General features: G+C 55.7%; 1 protein-coding gene across 2 annotated transcripts in view; it reads right to left on the bottom strand.

Moving 5' to 3' along the window:
• ITGA11 (integrin subunit alpha 11) overlaps window positions 1–1,291 on the bottom strand; it is a 40,955-nt gene extending 39,664 nt beyond the window's left edge. For both annotated transcript variants that reach the window (XM_067305439.1, XM_067305438.1), the window contains exon 1: window positions 1,215–1,291. The gene's annotated coding sequence lies outside the window, so the exon portion shown is untranslated. The remainder of the gene's footprint in view (window positions 1–1,214) is intronic.
• Between the last annotated feature and the right edge of the window lie 13,949 nt (window positions 1,292–15,240).

Genomic DNA, 15,240 nt, shown 5'->3' with positions numbered 1-15,240 from the left:
TTGCACTGCGCTGACTTGGGCAAGGTCAGGTTGCGATATCCCCGTATCCTTGCATCAGCGGCCAGGGCTTGCTTCGCCTGAGAGAGGAAGACCCTGAGAAAGAGGCCTGGGACTCGAGCTGGAGGAATAGCACGATGCCGGCCAAGCTCTCGCTAAACAGCTCTGACCTCTGGCACTCGCGGCTGTATTTTACAGTCACCCAGCAACGCGGGTGCTGCCGCAGTGGGTTATTACGGCTGGGAGCTGGTGGCCGACTCCACGTGTTTTTCCCTGCGTCCGCACGAATCCGCGGATCTCCTGACGCTGCTCTAGCGGCCGAACGGCACTTTTGGGCTTTCGCGTCGCGACGTTATGCAGGTAGCTCGGGGTCTGGTGGCGGCCGCGCTCGAGACGTCGGTACGGCTCAGACGAGCTCCTCCTGCGCTTACGCCTCTGCAGACCAAAGACACCCGCAGACCTTGGCGGTATAGAAGAACCGGGCTTTCCTCCCTCTCCATGAGAAGCGCTGTCCTTCCCGGGGCTGGAGGGGATCCGGCCGCGGGACTCTGCCTCCCTGGCATCTGCTCCTTGTGCCGAGGCGGCACCACGAGGCGGCGGTGGGGCTGCACGGAAGTTTCTCCGGATACCAAAGACACAGCGGCGGGCTCGATACCGGCAGCGAACCTGCCCGCTCCCGGGAAATTTCCCCTGGGGGGCACGTCATCCGAGCATCCCCCAGCAGCGGCACACGCACAGGGGAGTATGCAATAGGCTATTTGCTATTTCTCAGCCCGGTTATCCCAGTTCTCGCTCAGGCTGCATCAAAGGCAGGCGCAATCAAGAGAAAGAGGGCAAGCGCGAGCTAACCCGGCAAGGGAAGAATTTTATCCGCTGATAATTTTATCCTGATCAATTAATAAACAAAACAATTTAAGCTAACATAAATAAATAATAATAAATAATCATTCATTTTTATTTTATCCTGAGTTGCTCGGCTTTATCCTAATGTTTCTCGAAGCCCAGCACCAGGAGTTACGCGAACGCCTGAGCTCGTTTCTCATCTAAAAATCCTCCCCAAACCTCCTGCCCTCGTGCTCTCGGAGAGAACCTGCGGCAACGCGGCAGGGGTCTTGAAAGAGCAAAAAAAAGCACGCGCACCCAGCTGTGCCGAAACGGCGCCCTTGCCTCCCGCGGCCCCGCGGCCCCGAGCCCAGCGCGGGGCGGCTGCCGGGTACCTAGGTTGAGTTTGGTGCAGTTGCTGTGCGTGTCGCCGTTCACCGGGCACTTGTAGACGTCGCCCGTCTTCTGCTGCCCGTTGGTTTCGTAGGGGGCTCCCACCACCAGCCTGCAGAGAAGAGGTTTCTGTCAGTACCCAGAGGCCGCTCGTGAGGGCCGCTTTTCATGGAAAAAAAACCCGAAACCCCCTCCCCGCGAAGAAGCGGTCAAAATGCTTTCAGTTATGGCTTCTTGTGAGCCACAAAACCCCAATGTATTCAGCATCGGAAGAGTCAGAAGGAAAGGAAACGGGAGGAATTCCTCTTTGAGGGGAATATCTCTGAGCTTGAACAAGGCGCTTGGACAGAAGCAGCTATGCGAATAAAGGTTTCCTGGGGGACATACCGCATCCCCAAACGGCACAGAAGAGCTCAATAACGTATCCCTTCCTTCTCTGAAAGCAGGCTTGCACCCATAGGCACGTTTATCTGTGCACACCTCCATGCACGAGGATGCCATCTCCCCGCGGCTGCAGGCAGCCCCATCGCTCCGGGGGAACGGCCGAGCCCGTCGGTGGCCGTAAGCCGCTGCCGGAGCCTCGCGGAGAGAAAAAACGCCGGTGGCAGAAACAGATGTTTTGGTGTTTCCTGCCAGACGCGTCTTTCTTGTGGCCACAAAGTGCAGCTCGCCGGCCCCACGCGCCGTGCTGCCCCCACGCTCTCGCCCGGAGCCCCGGGAGCAGCCCGCAGCTCACGCCGGGGGGCGACGACGGCGGCCAGAATTACTCGTGGCCCGAGCGCTTCCCACGTTGCTTACGACGTGTTGGAGGGAGCTTCCTCCGCCTGTGACTCGCTGGAAGGAAGACGCGGTCGTCCCTGACACCGCGCTCAATGGGAGCAGCCGACAGCCAGCTTGGCTCACCCTTCCCACAACTGCAGGCAATGATAATGTTTGATAAAGTGACTCATTCCTGGCTGGAAGTTACACCCCGCAGGCGGAGCAGTCACGCGAATGCTGGCGAAAGCATCCAGCAGCACACGGAGGGGCTGAGGTCCCCCAGCCACCTCCAGCCCAGGCCACCACCCCATCAGGGTTGAGGATGCAGCTCCACCACCCAGCCCTGGTGTCCAGGACGGGAGCTGAAGCCATCAGCATCCTTCCAAGGTCACCTTATGGGGCCACAGCAGCCCCCATTTCTGGCGGGGGAAGAGAGATATCACCTCTTGCTGCTGTTGAAGGTACGAACCTTTGAACGTCAGGATGGGCTTGAGGATGCAGATGGTGATGAACCCCGCTAGAAAGGAGAAACTTCCTGCCTAGCAACATTGGGAGCAAAAGCAAGGAGCTGTTATAGCGGTGACCGTCACGCAGACTAAGACCTGCGGGGAGTTTTCTCCCTGAGAAAGCTCAAAGAAAGGATTTCCTAGAGTTTTGCTTGGAGGATGAGGAGCCCGGAGAGGTACACTAGGATAACAACCTCAGCGGAGGGCGGGGATGTTTGGCATCTATCTGTGCTTTAAAATAAGAGGCTCATCAGCTGATAAATACACATACTTCTACTCAGGGTGCAGGCAATTGGCTAGGCCACTCTCTGTGTGTGTCTGGGACACTGCAAGTATTTTTCTCGCTTTTTCTTGTGGACTTGACAAGAATAGCACAAACCAGCAGACCAAAGAGGGAGGAGAGCGGAACCTGAGGAATTCGGCCATTCCTTCCAGGCTAGTTCAAAAATATCCCGAACCACGGATTACTGGCATCTTCTGCTCCCAATATGTTAGCCCAAAATATATCTGCTCTACTGCGTTTTGCTTTTAAAATCCTTCTGGTGGAGGCAAGCTGAAACAACCCTCCATGTCCAGATCTCCAAGTAAACAGAACCTCTTTTGTTCTGCATCACCCCATAAAACGGCTGGAAAAGCAACTGTCCTCAGCACAGATGTTCCTGGTTAGACAGAAACGGTCATTTTTGTAACACTGATTCTACAAAGACATTAAACACTAATTCTTTGGTTGCATCACTACAAGACGGGATTGCTCACCAATTCAAAACCTCCAAAATCTAAGCAGCACTTAAGGATTTTAATGGAAATACTTCCCCTCTCACAAATTCAGCGCTAAAGAGGAGATTAATTAGGATAAAATAACAACTGTCTGAAACTGTCCTCAATAGCATTCAGAAGTTTGGGGCAATCTGGATACCCGCTGTCCCGCCAGCGCGGGGAGCTCACGCATGTCTCCTCTCTGCCCCACTATCGACACCCCCTTGCTTGTGCTCAGAGCGGGGCACAGAGTAGATGCGAAATGTATTGAGAGATGGGGTGGGGGGAGGGAAAGACCTTGAAGATGAAAAGAAATAAAGGTTGAGACACCTCAGAAGGTGAGAAAGAGAGACGACCCGACCTATGGAAAAAAACGGTCCCTCGGTCCTACTTCACATCCAGTTTTCATTGCGCTCCTCAGAAATTCCCCATGAACAAGAGCACGTATTCTCGTTTTTTATTCTTCACCCCCCAAGAAGAACCAGGCTTTAACTGCCCAGAGCAGCAACGCCTTGACGGCTCGAACGATTTTCTCACCCGGAGACCTGAACGTCACCTGGGCTATCGGAGTCACCCCATGCACGGCGGCGCCGCGCGGGCTCCTCTTCCTCTTCCTCCAGCAGCAGAGCCCCAGCTAGGCCGCCCCACTCAGCAACCGACGCTCGCTAACCCCCAGCAGGAGTGTTTAATAGCTCAGAGCATCTCTTTAAAATCTGAGACTGCAAAACAACACATTCCACCAATTCCCCAGCCCGACGTCAGAGCCCAAAGCAAGCCCAGACATTTACGGACGCTGCCACAAATGCAAAGGGCTTGCGGAGCTAATGAAAGCAGAATTTTTGTCTCCCAAGACAATGGCATTGTTCTCCCTTTTGGGTTAAATTTAAATGATTAATTATCTGAAGTTGTCGAATCCTCATGGAAACTTGGCAGCCAGGGAAAAAGGCTTTTCCAGCTGTCGGAAAGGTGACGGTACCAGTTACAGGAAGCGAGCAGATGTTTACCAGAGTTCAAGGGCTGCTCGGAGACACCGGCCTGCTCGCTAATCCGCAGGCTGGTCACAAGCCTCTTCTATTTCTGTGGTTTGTAAACTGTGGTTTAAACATTTCTCTTCTAAAGAAAGGGCCCTTCCTGAATCACCATGACAAATGCTTGCGAGAGGCCGCCGGCTGCAGCACCCACCACCGGTTTTGCATCACCCCGGATCATGCCCTGCGCGCTCCCAGGACGGCTGCTGCCCCCGGACGGGGCCCGAGCCGGAGCAAGCAGAGCTCTCTGCAAAGGCTGACGAGGCAGCCGCAGTTTGGCTGATAAATTAAGCTTTAAAAGAAAATAAGAACCAAACAAGCCCCTTCCTTTTCGCGCACTCCTTCTGGGGAAAACAAAAGCAAAACAAGGATTAAACGGGAAAAGCACAGACTGCTCGGAGCAATGGAGCAATATGTCTGAGAACATGTTTTTAGCTTTTATCCTGGAAAAAACTCGAAACCAAGATGTTAGTGGAAATGCTCTAGGAATATCTGTGCTGCGCCTGAGGTAAGGGAAACGGAAGCTGAATTTCTGCTTTGCAAGTCATCCGGAGATTTGAGACCAGGCTCTGTCCCAGGTTATGGTGTCCCACACAAGCTGTGGTCTGGAGCGTCGGTGCGGGCAACTGCAGGGAGTTTCCTATCAGGCAGCTAAATAACGCGTCGGATTCGATTCTGGAATTTGCAGCTTTTTCACGTTGTTTTAAATGGTTTCATTTCACGTGAGCATTAACAGAGCGCACAGCGCACTGCTGCTGGCATTTTAGGGCAACAGCACCTCTAAAATGCTCTCTTATTCCAGTGTTTAGAGCGACTGGAGGTAACAGCTGCTGGGTACTGACTGAATCACTGTTTTGTTTGTTTTTCCCCCCACACTGTGCTAAAACATTATCTGACCAACTTGTGTGTGTCATAAACATTAATTTCTGCCGGTTGTGTCCGCATTGAACCCAGTGAACCATGTTTGGCTGGAGCACGTCCGGGAAGTCATCGCCCGTGCCGAAGGCGCTGAGAGCCGGAGCACCGGGAAGGCTGCGGCCAAGCCGGTCCCGCGGGACAGCTCGCCCCTGGCCTTAGCGGATGCTAATAATTTGCTGTACATATCGCTGATACCACGTAGTCCTCCCTTAAAACAACCTGCTGTGCCACCAAGCCAAATTTTACGGAGGCACTTTAACCTGCAGGGTTCCTTCCATCGCCTGAACTTCTGGGTTACACCTGTGTTGAAAGGTTTTTCGAAGAAAAGGTGAGTATTGGCTCACAGTCCTGCCTTTTTCCCCCGTTGGTGCCAGCAGTTTTGCCCCATCACCTTCTGAAACGAGGCCGTTGCTCCTAACGTACTCTAAAAACTTCACTGTCCTGCTCTGACAATCTTGGGTATTACCCTGATGGTTTTCCTTCTTTCACAAATATTCTTTATTTCCTAATTTTTAATTTCTGCCAAACGTCCCTTATGTATTATGGGCTTTTAATTTAGGCTTTCCTCCTACCTGTAGCACCCGTGAGCCCGTGCTGAGCGTTGTCAGCCCGCAGCCTTGCCCCTCCGCGCTCCCCGTTCCCCCTGCAAGCTCGCCTGAGGCAGCGGCCCGGCCTAATTTCATCTTCCAAACACGGAGGATTCGGGGATCCGTTTCTCGTGACCACTCGGCCCTTATCTCAGAGGTTAGAACAAGAGATTCTGAGGCTCGACTGCACAAAACCGGACATTTTATGGTGTCGATTATAGGCCATTTCCACCCAGCAAAAGACACCCGAGCCCAGGCAGCGCCTTGCACCCGCTGGTACCTCCCATCGCTCCCGTTTCCTGGCTCCAACCCAGGGAGCAAAACCCGAACCGAGAACACGTGAGAACAGCCCGGACATCGACGCCGGCCAGCGACGGCTTTTTCCTGCATTTTGCACCCAGATGACACCCGATCTCTCACGGCGCAACCCCCGGAGTAACAGGCGCCCTTCGTGCATCGCAGGGCGCGTTTGGATTCCCAAGATGCTTTGATTAAATGGAAAGAAATCGGGAAAGGAAGGTATGTCTAGCTGGTGAGTCTGGCACGCGAGGATCGGGGAGGGACGGAGCAGCAGCGACGCTTTTCACAGGGTTTTTCAATCAACGGAACACTTAATCTCCTGCAAGACAAATTCACTTGTAGCTAATTTATTCAAGATGGGACTGGACAAAGAAGTGATGGAGGAGGTTCAGGAAAGGGAGAGTTCAGCTGTGGAAAACTTTAAGTGGGTTTGTGGCTCTTTGGACAGAATATGACAGAGGAATGGACTTTGAAAAAAATTTTTTTTTTTCCTATGTTGGCAATGGTGGAAAAGAAATACCTAGAGGGAGTCCAGGGAGAGAAGCAGAAACAGCGGAGGATGGAGCAAAGAGGAGGATGCAGGACCCAACAACGGATCTGCTCCGTTAAGGAAGCCCTGGAGGTGACTCCCTGCCGTCTGCCCATGCAGACCGGCCCGCAGGGGCTGCGCCGCAGGTCGGCGGTGGCTGGTGCACATGGAAAATCTGCCGGTTTTGGTGCTCTCCAAGGAGCCGTGTAACACCGGGGAGCCCGGAGCCCGTGCCCAATTTTGCAAAAAGCATTTAACGGGGGCGAGAGCTCCCCTGCGGGATAGCGCCTGCGCCTTGCTGAGACGAGCGGGGCGACCGAGCCGTCGCCTGCTCCACGTTACAGGAATTGCATCCGGCTGCCGGCACGGCGGGACGCACATGGAGCGATGTGAGGCCGCGTGCCGTGCTCGCTGGCGGAGCGCAGACCGGCACCAGCTCCCTGCGGCGGGAGGGCGAGCGCATGCACGTGCGCGTTAATAAATAGATACAGAAATAGGAGCAAATCACAGTCAAACTTTTGGAATAATACAGTATTGGAAAATAAGCCCCGGCGCTTTCTCGTTGGGAGCCTGCGACGCAAGGCTGGGGAAACGCTCGCGCTCAGCCCTGCGGAGAGGCAGATGCAGCCCCGCGGGAACGGGGCTCCGCAGCGCGAGTCCCCAGGGTCGCCAAGCCAGGACGGCCCCGAGCCACGAAAACTCTGCCCGGCTCCACGTGCCGCAGGCGCGTTGGGAATAACGGCCCTGGAATTAGCAGTGGCGGGGGAAGATATTCACGCCGTCTGCAATGGGTTTCTGGCGTCCCTCGGCTAGGGACGGCGTCCCCGGCTCTGCCAGCCGGGAGGGGACAAGCCGAAGCCTGATCCCCCTCCACCTCAGCCCCAGGTGCCGGGGGCTTTTTTTTAAGGGCCGATCAGCGTTTTGCCTGTTTTCTAACAAACCTTCTCGTTGCAAAGCGAAGCATAAGCAGGGCTGTAATTCAGCCGGCTGTTCCAAGGGACGGGAGGCGCCTAATTACACAGCCCGTTCCCGCGCGAGCCGTCTCCACCCAGGGCCCTTTTAAGCAGCATAGACGTAAGAGGGAGCAGCAAGCGCCGCGAAGGGCGACTGCCCGCGAGGACACGGGACGCTCGCAGCACATCAGCCGGGGCCGCGCGCGACACCGCTCCCGCGGCCGCCGGGCTTGCAAGCTGAGACTAAAGGGCAGAGCGTGCCGAGCGGGCGCCGCGCCAACCGGCCTCCCCAAAAAACAGCACCAGCCCCGTGGGCAAGGCTTGGCGGCTCAGCCTGGAAGCCGGCGTGATCCCTGGGCACGGCGCTGAGGAGCGCTCGAGCCCCTGCCTCGTCCCGGCGCGCGCAGCACCCCTTTCGCAGCAAGCCGCGTGTTCTGCCGCGGCGATTAAACGGCTGTCGCAGTAAGCAAAATTGCCGGAGTTCTCCTTAAAATAGCATATGACGGGCGCGTTGCAAAACATGTCTCAGGAACTCGCAGAATATTGTGGTCAGCAATAATGATACTCTCCTGTTTTTCCTGGTGTAATTTTTTCCCTTGTACTTAGGGATACTGTAATGAAGAGGTGTTTACAGGCGAGGCCGCACAGCGGGTTTCCACCGCGGCGTTCGGAGCCCGGCGCTGCCTTTCGGCAGGCGTCAGGCGGCCGCTTCGCTGCGGGGACCTCGGGGCTCGCACGATCTCCGGCTTCCTCCCGGGGTTTTCGGAGCAAACCCTGATCCCCGATTCCAGCTCTCCCCAGCTGCCTCTTGCTTTCCGAAATTATCCATTACTGCCAGCTATCCGTATTTGTGGGTGTTCCCACTCCGTGCATTTGAGCATTGGTGCACCACTCGGATATTGCGGAGCGTGGTGCTCCGTCCGGCTGCCCTGTCCGAGTCCCAGGACTGTGCTCCAAACCCTGCACAGGGCTGCGATTGCAAAGGCCCACGTGCAGCCGAGCTATAGGGGATGGGAAGGAGAAGGATGCCCTTTCTTCCTACAGATCCACGGCAAGGAGGCTGCGGAGGCTTTGCAGGGTGGGTGCAAGGCAGGGGCAGAGGTAGGATGTGGTTTCAGGACACCTCTAACCTCCAGCTGCAGGAGGATGGCCGAGATGCCAATGCTGTGTTGTAACGAGGATGCTTTAAAAACCACTAAGACAACGTTCACCCGTGTGCTGATGACCCAACGGCGGAGGACGATGCGCCTCCGAAATGAGGTGATCCTGGCTCGTGGGCACCTGCGGGCCCGGCTCCAGCTCCTGCCTCTCCCTGCCTTGCGGAGCCCCTCCGTCTCCTGCTTCTTTATAGAAATCCTGGTGCACTTTAGCATGGGGACACGCACACTGGCATTGGAGCAAGCAGGTGCAAGTCAGGGAATGCTGCTTTCACCCCGGCGGCTCGGAAACCCCAGGTAAACCCTTGGGATTCGGGCAGAGGAAATGCTCGGCCCTCGGGAGGCTGGAGAACAGGGGTGTCAGAGGTGCCGGAGCACCGGCGAGCCCAGGAGGCAACATGCCGGGACGGTGCGGCTGCGCCGACTGGGGGGCTGCATCCATCGGGGAGAGCCCCGGCTGCTGCCCCGCCGGCTGGGTGAGCTATCCGGGAGCATCCCTGCATGGCCGGGATCTGCTCCGAGGGGCTGATGCAAAGCACCGAGCACAGGCTCCCTGGCCGGCAGCAAAGGCTGAGCCGTGCCGAGAGGCGGCTCTTCTGCAAGGACTGACATGGGACCACGTCTATTTTTCTGATTAGACCCAACATTTTCCAAAAAATAAACAAATAAAAGGACCTAACCCTGCAGCGGCTGCAAGCTGGCTCTGCAGTCTGTGACAGAATCACACCGATTCGCCCCAAAGGATGCCCAGGGACGGGAAGTTTCCGGGTGCTCCGTGGTGCCCCACAGCGGGGGCAGCCCAGCCTGCGGAGCAGCCCCGGACAACCGGGACGCTCGTGACAAAGCCGCTGGGTTTCCAGCTACCTCCTGCTTACGTTACACAAGGATTTTATCCATGCCACGCGCTCCCAAGTCTTTCGAGCGCCCAGAAACCTGCCGGGAGCAGGGATGCCCCGTAGCTGCTCCTGCTGCCGGGAGCGGTGAACGGGTGCACGGGAGCCCCGAGGGCTCGCGATGGGATGGGGAAGGGGCGCGGCGGGAGCAGACGGTGCCCCCGCGCCGGAGGAACGCCTCGCAGCTCTGCGCCCTTCCACCCGAATAACCCCCGCGCTCGGGAGGCGGCCAGACCGCAGGAGCGCCGCGGCCAAGAAAGCCTCTCGCAGAAGGAGGGAGGCAGCAAACCCTGCAACCGTTTTTCCAGATCAGCACAATTATCGCTGCGAATCCTCCGAGCAGATTCTCCTCCCTCCTCCTTTTCTCCTTGGGTTACGCTCGGACTGCAAACGTCGTGTCTGCATTGGGGGCAGCTGCAGGGGTCGCGGCTGCCCTCGTCCGGGTCTGGACCCCACGCCGGGGCTCCGCACGCTGCACGGGGGCCGGAGAGAGGGGGCAGCTCGGGACCATCCACCGCCCCGAGTCCTGAGCCGGCGCAGCCTGGCTGGGACGATGCTCCCTGAGCGATTGCCACCTCGCCGGAGCACAGCGGCAGCGCAGCGCTTGCCCAAGCCAGCTCGGGAATGGGATATTTATTATTTTTATGGCTTCTGAAGGCTCACGGATGTTTATTTCCAGGGTTTTCCTTCCGCAGCCAAGTCTTCCCAAGCTTCAGGTTTTTGCATAGCTGGAGGGGGGGAGCCCGGCGCTGGCGGGGAAAGCACGGAGAAGCAAGTCCGCAGCAATGGAGAGCGAGCAAGAGAAGCAGCCAGGAGAGGAGGGCGACAGCGGGAGGGAGCTTCTTCCCTTCTCCCCCCCGATCGTGGACCTTCAAGAACATTTTCCCCCCAAAACTCAAAGTAATTCAAGTCATAGGCAATGCAAAGACCCACGTGCTGTGCGAGGGTCGCGGGGCTCTGCCGAACCGTGCGCGGGCAGGGGAGCGCCCCGATTTGAGGGACGTGTCCCATGCGCATTCGAGGAGAGGTTCAGCATGTTTGAACACACTTATTTTGCCCCAAAAAAATCCATCTACAAGCCAGATCGGACTTGCACAATTCGCACCTGAACTACCCCAAAACATTGCACAGGCCAAAAATGTGACTTGGGGCAGAGGAGCAGCTCCAGGCCAAGTCATCCCTTCAGGATAACAACGCGATTGCCGCTGCCCTTAAAATAACTCCATCTTCTCTAACCAAAACCTCTGTCCAGCCACTTCAGTCTGAGCACAGACGCCAGGGCAGCTCCAGTTTCCCCCCAAGCTTCACGCTGGCACTAGGCACCAGGTATTTCGGGACATTCAGACCTCAGTGCCGGGCGCTGCACGTCCTGCCTGCACTGGGGCAAAGCGGCCCCCGAGTCATTGCTGCTGCACAAAGCTGCGCTGCTCGTTACGGTGCCTTTCGTCACCGTTTTTTCCATTCGCACACTTGGAGCAAGCAGCGATCGCAGCACCAGCTTAATGAAAAAGCGTTGAGAAAAGCACCGAAAGTCACCCACCGATCTGGGAGACGGCGAACAGAGAAAGCGACCCCACGAGTCGACGGGCTTTTAGAGCTGAATGTATATCCCAGCGTTTTTCCCCCTGGAGTTTAATAAGCCGAATTCTTTCCTCCCAGATTTTCCACTATCAGGGCTGCAGTTATAGCCCCCATGTGCAAACTGTCTGGCTCCCTCGGCTAAAGGTTAGAAAAGGGAAAATAGTCACAACTAAGTATGTACCTACAGAATATTACACAAGTTTGTGTACACACACACAAATATGCCTATATATATATATACACACACACACAGAGCTTTGAAATCCTTCTAAAACCATCTATGCTGGCCAGAAGTAGCATTAAAAGACTCAGACTTGAGCACGGGAGCCAAAGTACTCAGATTCCACATTTGGCGCTTGGCAGCTGAGTTCTCGCATGTTGTTATAACGATCTCTCCTATACGAGCCACGTTTCTGAGATAACCATTTAGCGTCTCGGGGCTCCTTTGCTCCTTTTCGGCGGATTTTGCTGGACGTTTCAGGGCTGATATTCAAGGATGCCTTTCCTGGCTTCTGCCTCACCAGCGAGCTGTGGTTTCGTCTCCTCATTCCCATTTCTTCTGCCTCTGCCAGCTCCCAAGCCCCTGGAAGGGGCCGAGGCGCTGCAGAATTACTATCATGCGGCAGAGCTGCTCCCCCCCTGCGGCCCTTGGGTTTACACTATAGACGTTTTGCTTGTTCGGTCATTTATCTTTTAACCAGAGTGAGTCATGGTGGCTTTATTTTTTAAATATGTACATATATTTAATAGACATTTTATACCATATAATTGCCTATGTGAATGCATATTGTATTTATGTATGCACATTCACTTATTTTGCATAGGGAACCTTTTTTCATGCAAAGGAAGAGACAGAAGAGAAAGCTACAGCAAAGTCTAGGTTGATGTTGGCAGGAGAGATGCAGGAAGGGCCAAAACGAGCCAGATGTGGCCTCCAAACCCAGCGTCCTGCCTCGGAAAGGAAGCAAAATCCTCCCTCCGCTGCTTCCCGAGGGAAGCAGGCCCTCGCCAACCCCAGCAGCGACAGTGGCAGCCCCAAGGCACGCGGCAGGAGTGGAAAAGCCCCAAAACAGCGTCCCTAACTGAGCTGTGTCACTGCAGCATCTCCATCTCCTGTTGGATGTGTCCCTGAAAGCTTTCCCGTGGTCCAAAGTGACATTCCCACCTACGGACGGCACTGGAGGAGCACTCCGGTGCCCGAGCACCTCAGAGCCGTGCTCCTGAAGGTCAGCACACGCGCATGCCGTTTGCATTCAGCTATGCTGCTCCCTTCCAAGGGGAAATTTTTGGCACTTACAGAATCAAGTGAAATATTAAAAAAACCCCATATTCTCCAAAAGCAAAGGTGGGCAGGAATGCGAAGGCAGAGACACTTAGCTCCTGTTCCTTATCTGCTTTGGGGAACTGCAATCTCTAAACAGTTTGCTGGGCTTAGCCCTGACCATCAGATGCCTTTGTGGAAGCCAAGTCTCCTGCAGAGCCCAGGTCAAATACCATCACATTTTTGGGGTTTTGGATCAATTCCTGGTACAAGATATTTCACAGCAGAGATCAGTGCAAAATAAAAAACAAGCGCATGCTGCGGTGTCAGACGGGCAGCTCCAGAGAGCTCAGTCCCCATCACCCCATCTTGCATGTGCAAACTGAGGGTCTGCTCGAAACCAGCCTGACCTGCACGCACCAGCACACAAGTCCTCGTGTCAGTCGTTTGCACACACAGTGGAGTACGGGCGAGTGATGCCGGCACCGGGCTGAGCTGATATTCCCCCGGCAATGAAGCCCGCGCTGCTCGGTGAGGCTCTGCGTGCTTCCGCAGCAATAGCGGCGAGGTGCTCACAGCCTTCTGCTGTGCCTCACTTCGGTGCATGAGGACACTTTGCATTCGGGTTCCCTCGCTAAACCTACCAAATCTGAACTTAGTCTAACAGTGCCTGTCCAAGACTGAGGGTCCTGACATGATCAGCTGAGCAGTTAATCCTGAGTTGCTACAGCAATGGGCTCTGGGACTTTGTTGCCAGCTGCGTGTTTGCTCTGTCCGCAGCATCCTGCTCAAACCACCTCAGTTTGACTGTGCAACCAGACCATCCCCTGCATAGATGGAGCAGAGATGGACCCTAAGGCATGACAGCACTCCAGCCTGAGCTGAGCCACCCCTGACTGCTCCAGCCCACCTGGCTGCAAGCTCAAAACCATATGGTTCACAGGCCACCACCGCACAGAGGTCCCCACGGGCTGGGACAGGCGCAAAGCAACGGGGCTGCGCTGGAAACGGTACATTTCCAGGAGTTTGCACCCACACCCAGCTCTGGGCTTGAAGGTTCAAGTGAAATTGTGATATTTCCATCCAACGCTGAAGAAGCTCTCCTGACACCAAGGCAACAGCAACTGTCACTGGGAGCAGACCCTGCCAGCTCTGCCCTTGCCTTGGGCAGGGGAAATAGCAGGAATTTACTTTATACATGCAAATCTGGAACTATTTGACAGCTGTGTTTACTCCTGGCTTTGTTGCCTTTGGCCACAAGCAGTTGTGCTGTCAGGCTGCCCAAAACTCTTTACCCCTCAAAAAAAAAAGTATTTTTCGGGGTAAATATCCGTGTTCTCAAGCAAAGAAAGGGCAGAGGCTTCTCTTCTGCACTGGGAGCTTCTGGCTACTGGCTATTAAACATGAGCTGCCCGATCAGGGAACCATCGCATGACCTGGGTCCGTAGCCAGCAAGGACCAAAAGGATCCCAGGAGATACCTAGTCCGTGTTGCTGACCAGGCAGCATCAGCTCAGGTGGAGGTTCCCTGATGACATTTGCAGACCTGCCCAGAGACACACGGATGTACCCAGTGAGGACGTCCCCCAGCACCCGGGGTGGCCATGGTGCCTAGAAAACCCCTGGCCAGGAATCGCTCCTGGCACAACGCCTGCGCGCGCGGGCAGCGGTGAATCAGAGGGAGGATCTGCTGACTGCGCCCTTCAGAGCAAACCACCCAAAAACGTCCCCGAAACCCCTAATTGCAAGGCATTTGGCAAGTGTGGTTATTCCTCTCCCCTGTTCAATTTTAAATGCCTGAGTCACAGGGAAGCAGGGTAAGAGCTTGTGTTGATTTAGCAGGTCCTCCGGTGATGTCTCCATTCCCTGAGCCACAAGGGTTTCAGCATTTCACTTATCAAGAAGCAGCAAGCAGAAGCAGCTGGCAGCGCCTGAACTCCTGCACGCATGCCCGCTTGCGTTGGCTTTCTGCAGGCTGCCAGCAGCCTTATGCCATGCGCAAGCTCTTGAGCTGAAGCACTGGAAAAGCTGGTCAGCAGCACATGGACGTGAGGGCTTTGAGCCTCCGAGGGGAAACCTGAAGGACCCTCCCCCCCCATGGGGCTGTCCCCTGCAATTTGGGCACAGCAAGGCCAAAAGCAAGTAGAGAAGCAGGAGAGACTCGGATGCCAAAATCCCTGTTCAGGACCTGTCCTGTGATGAGCCAAGGTGGCTGCCCGTGATCCCAGGAGCACTGAGCTCAGCATGGCTGGAGCTGTGCAGGGAAAGGGTGCACTCCTGCCCTCCTTCCCACAAAGCACGGGACCCTGCAGGAGAGCGGAGCATCATCCCACCACTCAACGCTGCAGGAATACCAACTTGCATCCCCGCTGGGCAGCGGGGGGAAACCCTGACCCAAGGAGAGATAACAGCAGCGCATGTTTAATTGCGAATATCCCATCAGGATCATTGCCGAGAGCGCTGGACCCCAAATCACCTCCCTTGCACCAGTCCAGCGCTCTGGGCACTCACAGACGCAGCAGTACCATTGCTGTTATAACAGCCCCCCTACCCGCACCGCTACCAGCGGCTCCGTCTGTAATTAACTCAATATATGGTACAATTTGGAAAAAGCATGTAATGCTTGTGGCCTTACAGCACCCGGGGCACAGAGCCAGCAGCAACGCACAGCGCGGTGCAGCGGGCCTGGGCAGACGGCTCTGACCTGGTATTAAAGAGAAGGGAAATGGGGACTAAGGATGCTCGGGGCAGTGGTGACAAGAGCTGGGGACCCCGAGGTTAAATCCAGCCCTCCCTAGCTG

The sequence above is a fragment of the Apteryx mantelli genome, chromosome 15 (assembly GCF_036417845.1).
Source record: "Apteryx mantelli isolate bAptMan1 chromosome 15, bAptMan1.hap1, whole genome shotgun sequence".
NCBI lineage: Eukaryota > Metazoa > Chordata > Aves > Apterygiformes > Apterygidae > Apteryx > Apteryx mantelli.
Note: the sequence above shows the minus strand (reverse complement) of the source record. Positions and strands in the feature narration are given on the sequence as shown.